The following is a 10,659-nucleotide window of genomic DNA, read 5'->3' as shown; positions in this document are numbered from 1 at the left end:
TTGGCTCGCTCTGCCAACTCTTCTAGATAGCACAAGCCCTGCGCACTTACATCCCTGGTGTCATGCTACCTCGCCCGACTGCCATATAATCTAATGGGGATGCTCCTGAGAGCTGTGATGTTGACGTCAGCGCCTTCGTCACCGAAGGCGGAAATTTTGGTCCAAGTAGCATGGCGTCATAAAGTAGAGTGCGCAGGTCTGTTATCTAGGAGGCGTTGGCGTTGCTCCGTCGAGGAGCGCTCGTGCCGTGAGCGATAGCGAAGGTGACGTGGCGTCGCGGCGATGCCCTCTCCCCTCACGCAACACCTGGCGCACTATCGTCGCCTCTTCCTCTTCACAACCACAATCTCCCTCTCTCTCGACGCAGCAGGTGTACCATTTCGCCCGTTCTACTCCGTCGAGGTATGCTCGTGACGTGGCGTCCCAGCCAATGGCAATGCGAGTTTAGGTGCAGTTTCGCTGCTACGGACGACAGCTTTTATTGCGATAGGAGGCGACTTAGCTGCGGCACCAAATGCGTATTTATATAAAAACGTTGCGAGGCGAGAAGGTGGTAAAGACTTCCGACGCTGCTCGACGAGTTTCCCGTTCTGATCTCGTCGAAACCCTGCGAGCCGCCCTCAGAGGCCCTGGCAACAGTCATCAACGCGGCGCGCGTTCGGTGCGAACGCGGGCAAAACGGCGACGGCGTCGACACCAGTTCTGCGCGTTGCTGGTGCTGCTGCATGTCCAAGTTTATACAGCTGATAAAACTACTATCCTTGCGCCGTATTCTCTACTAAGTTGCTATCGCAATTGATGCTTCGCCTTTCGGGTGAAACTGCGACATTTTTTTTAGCTCAATGGGCGATTTGACGCTTTCTCATCAAAAAAAGAAAAAGAAACTGCTACATGCTCTTGAGACAGCAAAGGCGGCAACTGTCACTGCAAATACAAGTAGACTGAATGAGGTAATGGCGTCATGTCTCCATAATGTCTGCATAATTTAGTATTGCAGTGACAACTACGGGCGCCAGCAGAATACGAAGAATACGGGTGTGGTTGTTGGTGCTCGCACTCGCTCCGCTTGGCCAATGCCTGTTTCTGTGCATTCATAAAAACGCCGAGCGCATCTAAACCTTGAACGCGTACTATCAATTGGTGGAGCGTGCTGCTTCCTTTTTCGTCCTGGAACTCCGTACCCGTACTCTACCCCCAGCCTCGGTAATGCCTGACGACGTGCCACAGCAAGGTGCTCCCGCACCACCGGTGGTCGCCTGCTCCGGCGTACCACGACAGCGAGACCCTCTCATTTTCAACGGCACCGACGAGCACGACGTCGAGGACTGGCTCACTTCGAATGAGCGGGTTAGCGCCCACAATAAGTGGGATGACGGCACCAAACTCAGCAACGTCAACTTTTACCTGGCAGGCGTAGAACAGCTGTGGTTCCACAACCATGAAGCTGATATTGCCAACTGGTCCTTCTTTAAACCGAGCTTCGAGAAAAGCTTCAGCCGACCCTCTGTTCGCAAGCTCCGCGTAGAACAGCGCTTACGCGGTCGCGCCCAGCAATCCGGCGAGAACTTCACGTCCTACGTTGAGGATATTGTAGACCTCTGCCATCGCATCAACCCTGCTATGTCCGAAGCTGATAAAATCAGACACATTATGAAGGGGATCGAGGACGACGTAGTAGTGATTGTAGTGACAAATACGGGCGCCAGCAGAAGACGAAGAAGAATACGGGTGTGGTTGTTGGTGCTCGCACTCACTCCGCTTGGCCGTTGCCTGTTTCTGTGCATTCATAAAAACGCCGAGCGCGTCTAACCTTGAACGCGTACTATCAGTATATTTAAGACACCCTTGTAGGCGCAGGTGAGCACAATGACGTATTTAATGCATGCATTTATCACATAAGCTATGAGTATAGTTTTGGACTACATAAAATTGCGTATTAGTACCGTGTGACCATGATGTCTAGTGACCGTAATATATATGTGTCTTGCTGCGTACTATAGTACCATTACGTGACAGTTGCAACGTATCTGAAATATGCCAGAAACTGGGGCACCATTTTTCGCCGAGTCTGCAGAGAGACCGCTAGCAGGAACGGGCCTCGGGCAATCAGGCACATGACTAGTCGGTGTGAGCCTTTGCTGGGTAACACTTGAAGCGTGGTTTGCACTTTCCGGTCGAATGCCTGGTGACCGTCTGGTTGGCAGAGAAGTAGCGTGTCATCGGCTCCGTCCTGGTATAGGCCGGCCAATCTGCGGCGCTGCGTTCGTGCAGACCACACTTTTGAGACAACTGTGCCAAGACACGCGAAGAAAACGTTGACGCTACACAAGCGCCGGTTGTGAGCGGCAGAGCTTATTCAGACCCCGACATACGCGTATATACAGAAAAGCACCAGATCTCGTATCGACGCGGGTAAACAACCAACAACCTTGAAATCGATCTTGCGTAAAGAAAGAAAGACAATTAAAAAAACTCTCTTAACCTTGCACTCGGCCGCGCAACGCTTGAAACAGCGAAGCTGGGCGATCGTAGCGCAGCATTTTCCGGAAGTGCGCGCGAACTTTTCATCTTATTACTCATGATGATGATAATTTGTTTTCGCGCGTCTCGGACTTACGGCCGTCACTGCGCGTTGCATAGCTGGGCTATGCAACCGACATCGCGTTCCAGGAGACCCGCTCCGTGAATGCGTCTCTCTCTCGCTCTCATAGCGCGCAAAACCTCTTCATCTCGCAGAGCACGAGTGTGCGAACGCGCCAGCTGTGCACGAAGACGACGACGCTTGAACGCAATCATATGGTTCGCATAAGTGCATTCTCTGCAAGGCGTGGCTGTATAGCCTAGTGGTTACGGCGCTCGCTTGGGGACCGGGAGTACACGGGTTCGGATCCCGCCTCGGCAAGAAAGTTTCTTTTCTTTCTTAGTAGTTTCTTGCTACGCACCACAAATTACGGCTGGCTTAAACAGCTTTGCTGTTAAGAGGCCAGAAAACCAACGAGGCAGCGCAGAAAAAGCGTACGACAACCTGCAATGTTGGCTGTCTAAGGTGCACCATAGCCGCAGCCCGACCAAAGGCTGGTTTTTTCTTATTTTATTTGTTTGTTAATAGAAAGAGGGTTCGCGGGCAGTCCACCAAGCCTTGCTAACACAACGAATGGAAGTGAGGCGAAAAGTATAGCATCCTGCAACAATATTCACTCGCGGCGCAATTTTCACATTCACGTAACAAAACATACGGGGTCTTACTTCCAGTGATTCGTTCAAATGAGATCCGTGTGCGTCAGCATTTGTTGACTACCAGTCTAGTTACTGCACTGGTCAGCAATGTGAATTGAAAACAACGCTGTGCAAGGGCATTCTCTCACTCTAAGGAAGTCTTTGTTAGGGGTCTGTTTTGCCACTGCCTTAAATACACCAAATTTTTTGCGAAGACTTCCCTATATCCGATGCCGTTCCTTCTCTGTACCCGACCTTCTTCATTACGTCCGAGCTTCGTGCTTCTTGTACCCTCCTTTACACCCCCCTCTATATCCGACGCATTTCCTGCGTGCTTCGTCGACTCTACCAAGGAGGTTATAAAAAAAAAAAAAAACGCACTCGCATCCCGCCCTTGGTTGCTTGCGGGGATGGTTTTTGCCAGTACCAGCGCTTTGCTGACTTAAATCTTCTATAAAGCAGTTCCATGACACGGTGTACCCTTGAAATAGTGAACAAGTGGTAACCGCATCATCGGCATAAACCTGTCAGTTCAAAGCCTCTGAAAAAAAAATGCGTTTATTTTTCAGGGGCTTTTTGCCATGCATCTAAACACTCCGAGCACTGCTGTATATTGACTGATTGAATACTCTATGTTTTTACATTGTCAGACACCACAAAAATCACGCTACTTGCGTCTACATGCATTCCATTGCATTTTTGTCACATTCCTCTAAAACAGGAACGAAAGCTCGTTCCTAGTTCCTTCCCAATTTTGAAACGAGTTCCCGTTACAAGTTCTTTTAATGCGAAAGGAACTCGTTCCAGTTACACTTCGAACATTGGAACGTGTCGTTACATTGACATTACATTTTATTTTTTTTTATTAAAATGGAGTGTCGGATAGTCCTGGAGCGAAATAAAGTGACCAATTTAAAACTCACATCGAACTACGTATACATTGCGAATTTGAACATCGCCTGCAGCGGATTATCTAGAGATAAAAGGAATCCAAAGAAACACTCCTAGACAATTTTTTTCAGGGAGTACCGGACATACTCCATACATGTCTAACTGCAACATTGGTACTCGTCTATTACAAGTGCAACACACATGGCACTTTCCACTTCAGTCTGCAAATGCGCAGTCAGGATAATGCGCTTCAGATGTGCAAATATAAGGTTACTCACATGAAGCAATATAATTAAATTTCTTGCACAAGAAACCGCATCGAAAGTAACAATACATAGGCGTTTAATGAATGCTGATTCAATATTGCAGTATGAGTGGGAAAAAGTGTCCAGAATACATATTCATAACTTAGTAAAATCTATTGTTTGAACTCAGCAAGACTTGCATCTCGATGTTGGTGTCCGACAGACAAACCCGTGACAAATATTGAAGATTGTCACGTGACAATCTTGAAGCCAAGTCATAAAAAATATAACGAAGAACTCACGAAACCAATGCACTATAGTCACGTGACATGCAAGCGGTAGTTGTTTGCGTCTCACGCGGTCGCCCGTCCACCTTGCATGATGTGCTGCGTACGTGCTGTTCAATGCCGTGGAACGTTTACAAAAGGAAAGCCGTTCTTTCTGCCGTACCTTCGTAAACTTAACGAGTTACCGTTACAGTTCCACCGACCCTTAACGGAACGGTGGCGTTCCTTCATTCCTCCCAAAAGGAACTAGTTCAAAGAACGCCGTTCTTAAGAACGCCGTTCCGTACAACACTGTTCCATTGTCGTACTCAACGGTTCGCACTTTTAACGCGCCAGCGTTAAGGGCCCCGTGTCGCAGCGAATCCGGCATTGGCGTGCGATGCGGATGGCATAGAAAAATCATCCCCAACCACCCCGACCTCGCAGGCCCTCTACGTGGTGCAAGGTTTTGGTGAACAAAAATTGAATTTCTCACAGTGAAATCCGCCAGGAAAATGGTAAAGTACGACTTTACCATTCGGCGTCGGATTCGCCGTCGGATTGTTTACCAATCAGCGTCGGATTGTAATTTAAATGTACGAGAAAACCTAATTCTGCTACGAGGAAACTCAAACACAAACCCCTTTTCCAGCATTTCTACCAGACCTACAGCCGCGCGTTGCGATGCGAACGGGTCCCGATAACGCTATCGCGTTCTACTCTTAAAGGCGAAGCTTAAGCGTCCTCCAATTCCTTCTCTAAAACCCACTACACTGCTCCGAACCTCACCGCCCTGGTGTGCCCTAGCTGGATAATTGCACAGGCCCATCTTTCAGGCCAAGGGCCATGCTCCACAAGCTTCGCACCTCAACAATCTTGATTTACAACGAATCCCGGCCACGGCGGCCGCATTTCGATGGGGGCGAAATGCGAAAACACCCGTGTACTTAGATTTAGGTGCACGTTAAAGAACCCCAGGTGGTCCAAATTTCCGGAGTCCCCCACTACGGCGTGCCTCATAATCAGAACTGGTTTTGGCACGTAAAACCCCATAATTTAATTTTTTTTGATTTACAACTACAAAACGCACGAGAGGAGGAGTCTGCACATTGACACGAATGGCGCTACTTTAGTTTTTTTTTTCAGGGACTTTAGGGATACGTAAGGGGCCTACATGCAAGCGCTGTTTTAGGGTGGTGACAACCTTTGTAAGGGTACTTGCCGCCACCAGCTAAATTGGCGGGTAAAATGTTCCGCCAAATATAGCATGTGGGAATCAAAATGGCGAAAAGACTAGCCGACAGACCACGTTATCCCGCAACTGTGGTGACGTGAAACTAATTCAGTATTTTAAATAAACAGCCAGAGACCCATAGCGTGTCTGACAGCAGCACATGGCACGTCTACGTTTTAGTTAAACAGGTTTGTAGGCACAGTTTTCATTACAGCACACTTCAAAAAAACAAGAGTATTTGACGGTTGGAACGGACAATGTTTGCTGAAATACGCTAGAAACTACCAGTTTCTGTCGAAAGGTGGTGTCTTCCCTCCCTGCCAGCCAGAATGATATAGAAAAACATAACAAACACAACCTAATTAAACCTTCGTGATGTGGAGATAAAGTGGAAACACAAGCAGCACTTTATAGTTTCCTTCCCGCCTCGGAATCGTACACACAAGTCTAAACGACACCTTTCCCTATCCGCACAGTGTTGAATAAACGTTTACACATACAAATTCACATATGAATTTCCTGCTCCCATCATGAGAAAAAAATCACAGCATATCCACGGGGTGAATGATGATGAGTGGGCGAAGCTCCGGAGGGAATCATCGGATCTCCCGCTTAAGGGGACGCTAGCACAAACGCGTTAGAGACGTGCAGTACTCTCTAGTAAGGGGGAGCGGCCACAGCATCTTACGCAGCCATTTACACATGCCGGAACGTGCACGGCGTTTGCCGACGCCATCACATGACTGCTGAGAGAGTATAACCCCCGTATTCATAAACGCTCCTCGACTTGAACTTGACTTGCCACCGCCTTGGGCAAGCGCGTTCGAAACGCGTTGAAGGTAAGGCGGAGAGGCCACAGCGTCTTACACCAGCTTCTTACACGGGCCGTAACGCGCTAGCACAAACGCGTTAGAAACGCGCTAGAAACGCGGCCTTTCGTTAATGTTGGGTATTTATTGCCATCGTGGTGCTTGTGTCTATGTGTGCTTCGTGGCGTAGTGGGCTAACGCCGCGCGCTCGGAAGCGAGGGGTCCCTGGTTCGATTCCTTGCTACGGACACAACTTCGGAATTTTTTTTCTCATTTTTCTCAGACTGGTCACACACTACTACTACGACGAGGGACGAACGGGTGCCGCTTTAAGGAGCTTCGCCCCTAAAAAGTGGTCGCAGTTTCACCTGAAAGGCGAAGCATCAATTGCGATAGCAAATTTGTAGAGAGCTATACGGAGTAAATGATAGTAGCTTTATCAGCTGTATAAACTTGGACATGCAGCAGCACCGGCAACACGCAGAACTAATGTCGACGCCGTCGGCGTTGTGCCCGCGTTCGCACAAAATGCGTGCGGCGTTGCTGACTGGTGCCGGAGCCTCTGATATAAATAGGCACTTGGTGCCGCAGCTAAAAGTCACCTCCTTTCCCCCCCCCCCCCCCCCCCCACCGCCTTTAGCGCGTCGGAAGAAGGCGCGTTTGCTCTACATATATGGTGATTGTAAAGGAGGAAAGAGACGCCTACTTCTGCAGCCCTTAAGGAAGCACGGCGCAGAACGCGCGTTTGTTTTCCGCCATGGGTTTACTCCCCGTGAAAGAGCGCGTCCCTCGCGACCTTTCACTCGCACATACAGCGTTCGGCGGCGACGATTTCATCTCCATTGAGGTCATACGGAACCTCACGGCAACGGCGACGGCGACGACGACGGCGACGCCGACGGCAGAAATCTGCTTTGGAGTGTCCATATAATTGCTATCGCAATAAAATGTTGTCGCAGTTTCACCTGAAAGGCGAAGCATCAATTGCGATAGCACATTTGTAGCTGCGGCATCAAGTGCCTATTTATATCAGAGGCTCCGGCAACAGTCACCAACGCCGTACGCATTTTGTGCGAACGCGGGCAAAACGCCGACGGCGTTTGAGCTATACGCAGTAATGATAGTAGCTTTATCAGGTGTATAACCTTGGACATTCAGCAGCACCGGCAACACGCAGAACTGTTGTCGACGCCGTCGGCGTTTTGCCCGCGTTCGCACAAAATGCGTACGGCGTTGGTGACTGTTGCCGGAGCCTCTGATATAAATAGGCACTTGATGCCGCAGCTAAACGTCGCCTCCCTTCCCTCCCCCTGACCCCCCTCCCCGTCACGGCCTTTCGCGCGTCGGAAGAAGGCGCGTTTGTTCTACATATACGGTGATTGTAAAGGAGGAAAGAGACACCTACTTCTGCAGCCCTTAAGGAAGCACGGCGCAGAACGCGCGTTTTTTCTTCGCCGTGCGTTCACTCCCCGTGAAAGCGCGCGTCCCTCGCGCCCTTTCACTCGTACATACAGCGTTCGGCTCGCGGCGACGATTTCATCTCCACTGACGTCATACGGAACCTCACGGCAACGGCGACGACGACGGCGACGCCGACGGCAGAAATCTGCTTTGGAGTGTCCATATAATTGCTATCGCAATAAAACACCCTTTTTATAGTGTGTACAAGTCGAAGGCAACGACAATGCTTAATGCAGTTCATATTCTTGGCGTGAGAAAATACTACCACGAGAACGTCACCGTGCCTTATAACTTGTTGCCTTGTATGCTATAGAAAATATTAAGTTTGATGTGTTGAAATAAAAGGAAAAGGCAACTAGTGTGTTAAAGATGTATGCAGGTTTCGTGTGCGAATTGGCGCAAAACTAAATTAAAGAAATTTAATAAATCGCGTACCAAAATGGGTACATCAGAGGGTGACAAAAAGAAAGCAGGAATGCGCCGCGACTTCTATCGAAATTAGGCATCAAAATGGCTACTCACAAAATTTGGCGGTAAATAGCGCTCAAAATTTTGGATTTGTCACCACCCTAAAACAACGCTTGCATGTAGGCTCCCTAGGGATACGCAGAGCTGAGCGCCATCTGATGGTGTTGCAAGAAACCCAGCGGCGCGTGCGAGCAAGACCGTAGCAGCGCCCGGGAAGTCGGGAAAAGAGGCCAGAAACACCACACATCCACGAAGTGAATGATGATGAGTGAGCGAAGAACCGGGGGATCATTCAGTTAACCGTGAATCCCCCGACGCCGGCAAGCGGACCCAGAGGCGGCGAGAGCGCGTGAAGTGGCGGCAAAGCGCCGGAAGCGTTCTCTACCTGAGGTTGGTGGCGCCGATGCTCGGCTCAAGCGCGAGCATCGCGAGCCCTCAGCTCCAGGTCCGCTTGGCGGCGTTGCCGTACTGCTGCAGCTTTGCGAGCCCTCAGCTCCGGGTCCGCATGCCGAGTTGCCGTGCTGCTGCAGCTTCGCGAGCCCTCAGCTCCGGGTCCGCTTGCCGGCGTTGCCGTTTTGCTGCAGCTTCCCGCGCCCTAGACTCCGGGTCCGCTTGTAACTAGCTCCCCACTCTGACGAATAAAGTTGTCTCTCTCTCTTGTCTGCGTCGCCGTGCTGCAGCAGCTTTGCGAGACCTCGACTCCGCTTGTAGTTGAGCCGCCACTCTCGCCTTTGCATCCATAGCGGGCGCGCCGTTATTAGAAGCGACCGTTATCATATCCATGACTGAAGAGAGAAAGAGAGCGCGCGTCGGGAACGAACGCCATTGCGCACCGCAGCGTCCCTAGCGGACTCCATGCAAACCAGAGCTATGGACGACGACGATGGGGGAGACAAGGTTTGGCCCTAAGGTGCTTCGCCCCTAAAAAGCTTCGCTTTAAACAAATGGGCTGACGGTTTAGCTCTGGCTAAGCAGGAACTACTGTGCGCTAGCACTGCACCTTTAACCCTAGTTTTGCGTAGTTTGTCTTGGCTTATCTTGGGCATGTGCCACTCGGTCTGTACTAGTCTCCAATGAACCTCTTTGATGCCAACTTGGGTTATTGGGTGTGTGCCAGACGGTGTGTGCCGCTCTTCAATGAACGGATTTGACCAAACGCGCGGCGTACTTATCCGTAGTCTCATTCGGCCGTCGAGTCCTAATAGCTTGAACGTTGGCGTCTACGCGGCATTGTCGCTGTTCGGCAGTTCCGTTAGCCCGCGCGTTTCTCGTGGCCTCGGAATCAGCGTCGAGACGGCGTTCCTACGGTTGAGGTGTTTCATTTACACGTTGACAACATTTTCTCAACCGGTCTGCTTCCAACTTGTTCTCACGTTTAGATAAATTGTCAGGATCAGTCGATGCACACTCACGTTGACGTTTCAGCCGTAGTTGTGCGTTCCGTCGAGCCCGGCGCTCCGCGTCTACAAACACAGATGGACCCGCCTACTTATCCATGGCCCATCTCCGAATAACTGCAACACGACTTGTTTTGGCGCGCTGCTAAACTATCTGTGAGACGAGGAGAACAGCGTGTGGCGCGCGCTCTCTCAAAGGCTGTGGCGTGCGAGGCGGGAGCGAGTAATTGGCTGCAGGTGGTTAGTCTACCCCAACATATGACGTACCTACTCCTTGCCTCCTCTCCACCACGCGCGGCACTGCTGTTGGCTCTACATTAAGGTACCTAGATAAAAGAGGTTTTACTCTACATGGTCGCGCAGTGCACGGACGGACAAACAACGGCTTTACTCCGGATTGGAAGTACTAGCGCTGGCGCACTAATATATACGGAACCTCACGGCGATGCCGATGGCGACGGCAATAATTCGGTTGGAGTGTCCATATAATTGCTATCGCAATAAAACATACACACAGCAGCCCAGCAGGAACGTTAGTGTGCATGCGCTGTAGAGCGGTGGGCCGAACGCTGCCTTTCTCTGTCACTGAGGCGACTGAGCGTATCGTTGACGGTGCGTCCACTTCGCTTCTTCGTGTTAGCAGGCAAACTTACTCCGCGTTCTAAATGCGTA

The sequence above is a fragment of the Dermacentor silvarum genome, chromosome 6 (assembly GCF_013339745.2).
Source record: "Dermacentor silvarum isolate Dsil-2018 chromosome 6, BIME_Dsil_1.4, whole genome shotgun sequence".
NCBI lineage: Eukaryota > Metazoa > Arthropoda > Arachnida > Ixodida > Ixodidae > Dermacentor > Dermacentor silvarum.
The sequence above is the reverse complement of the archived record's forward strand: the minus strand, read 5'-3'. Positions refer to the sequence as shown.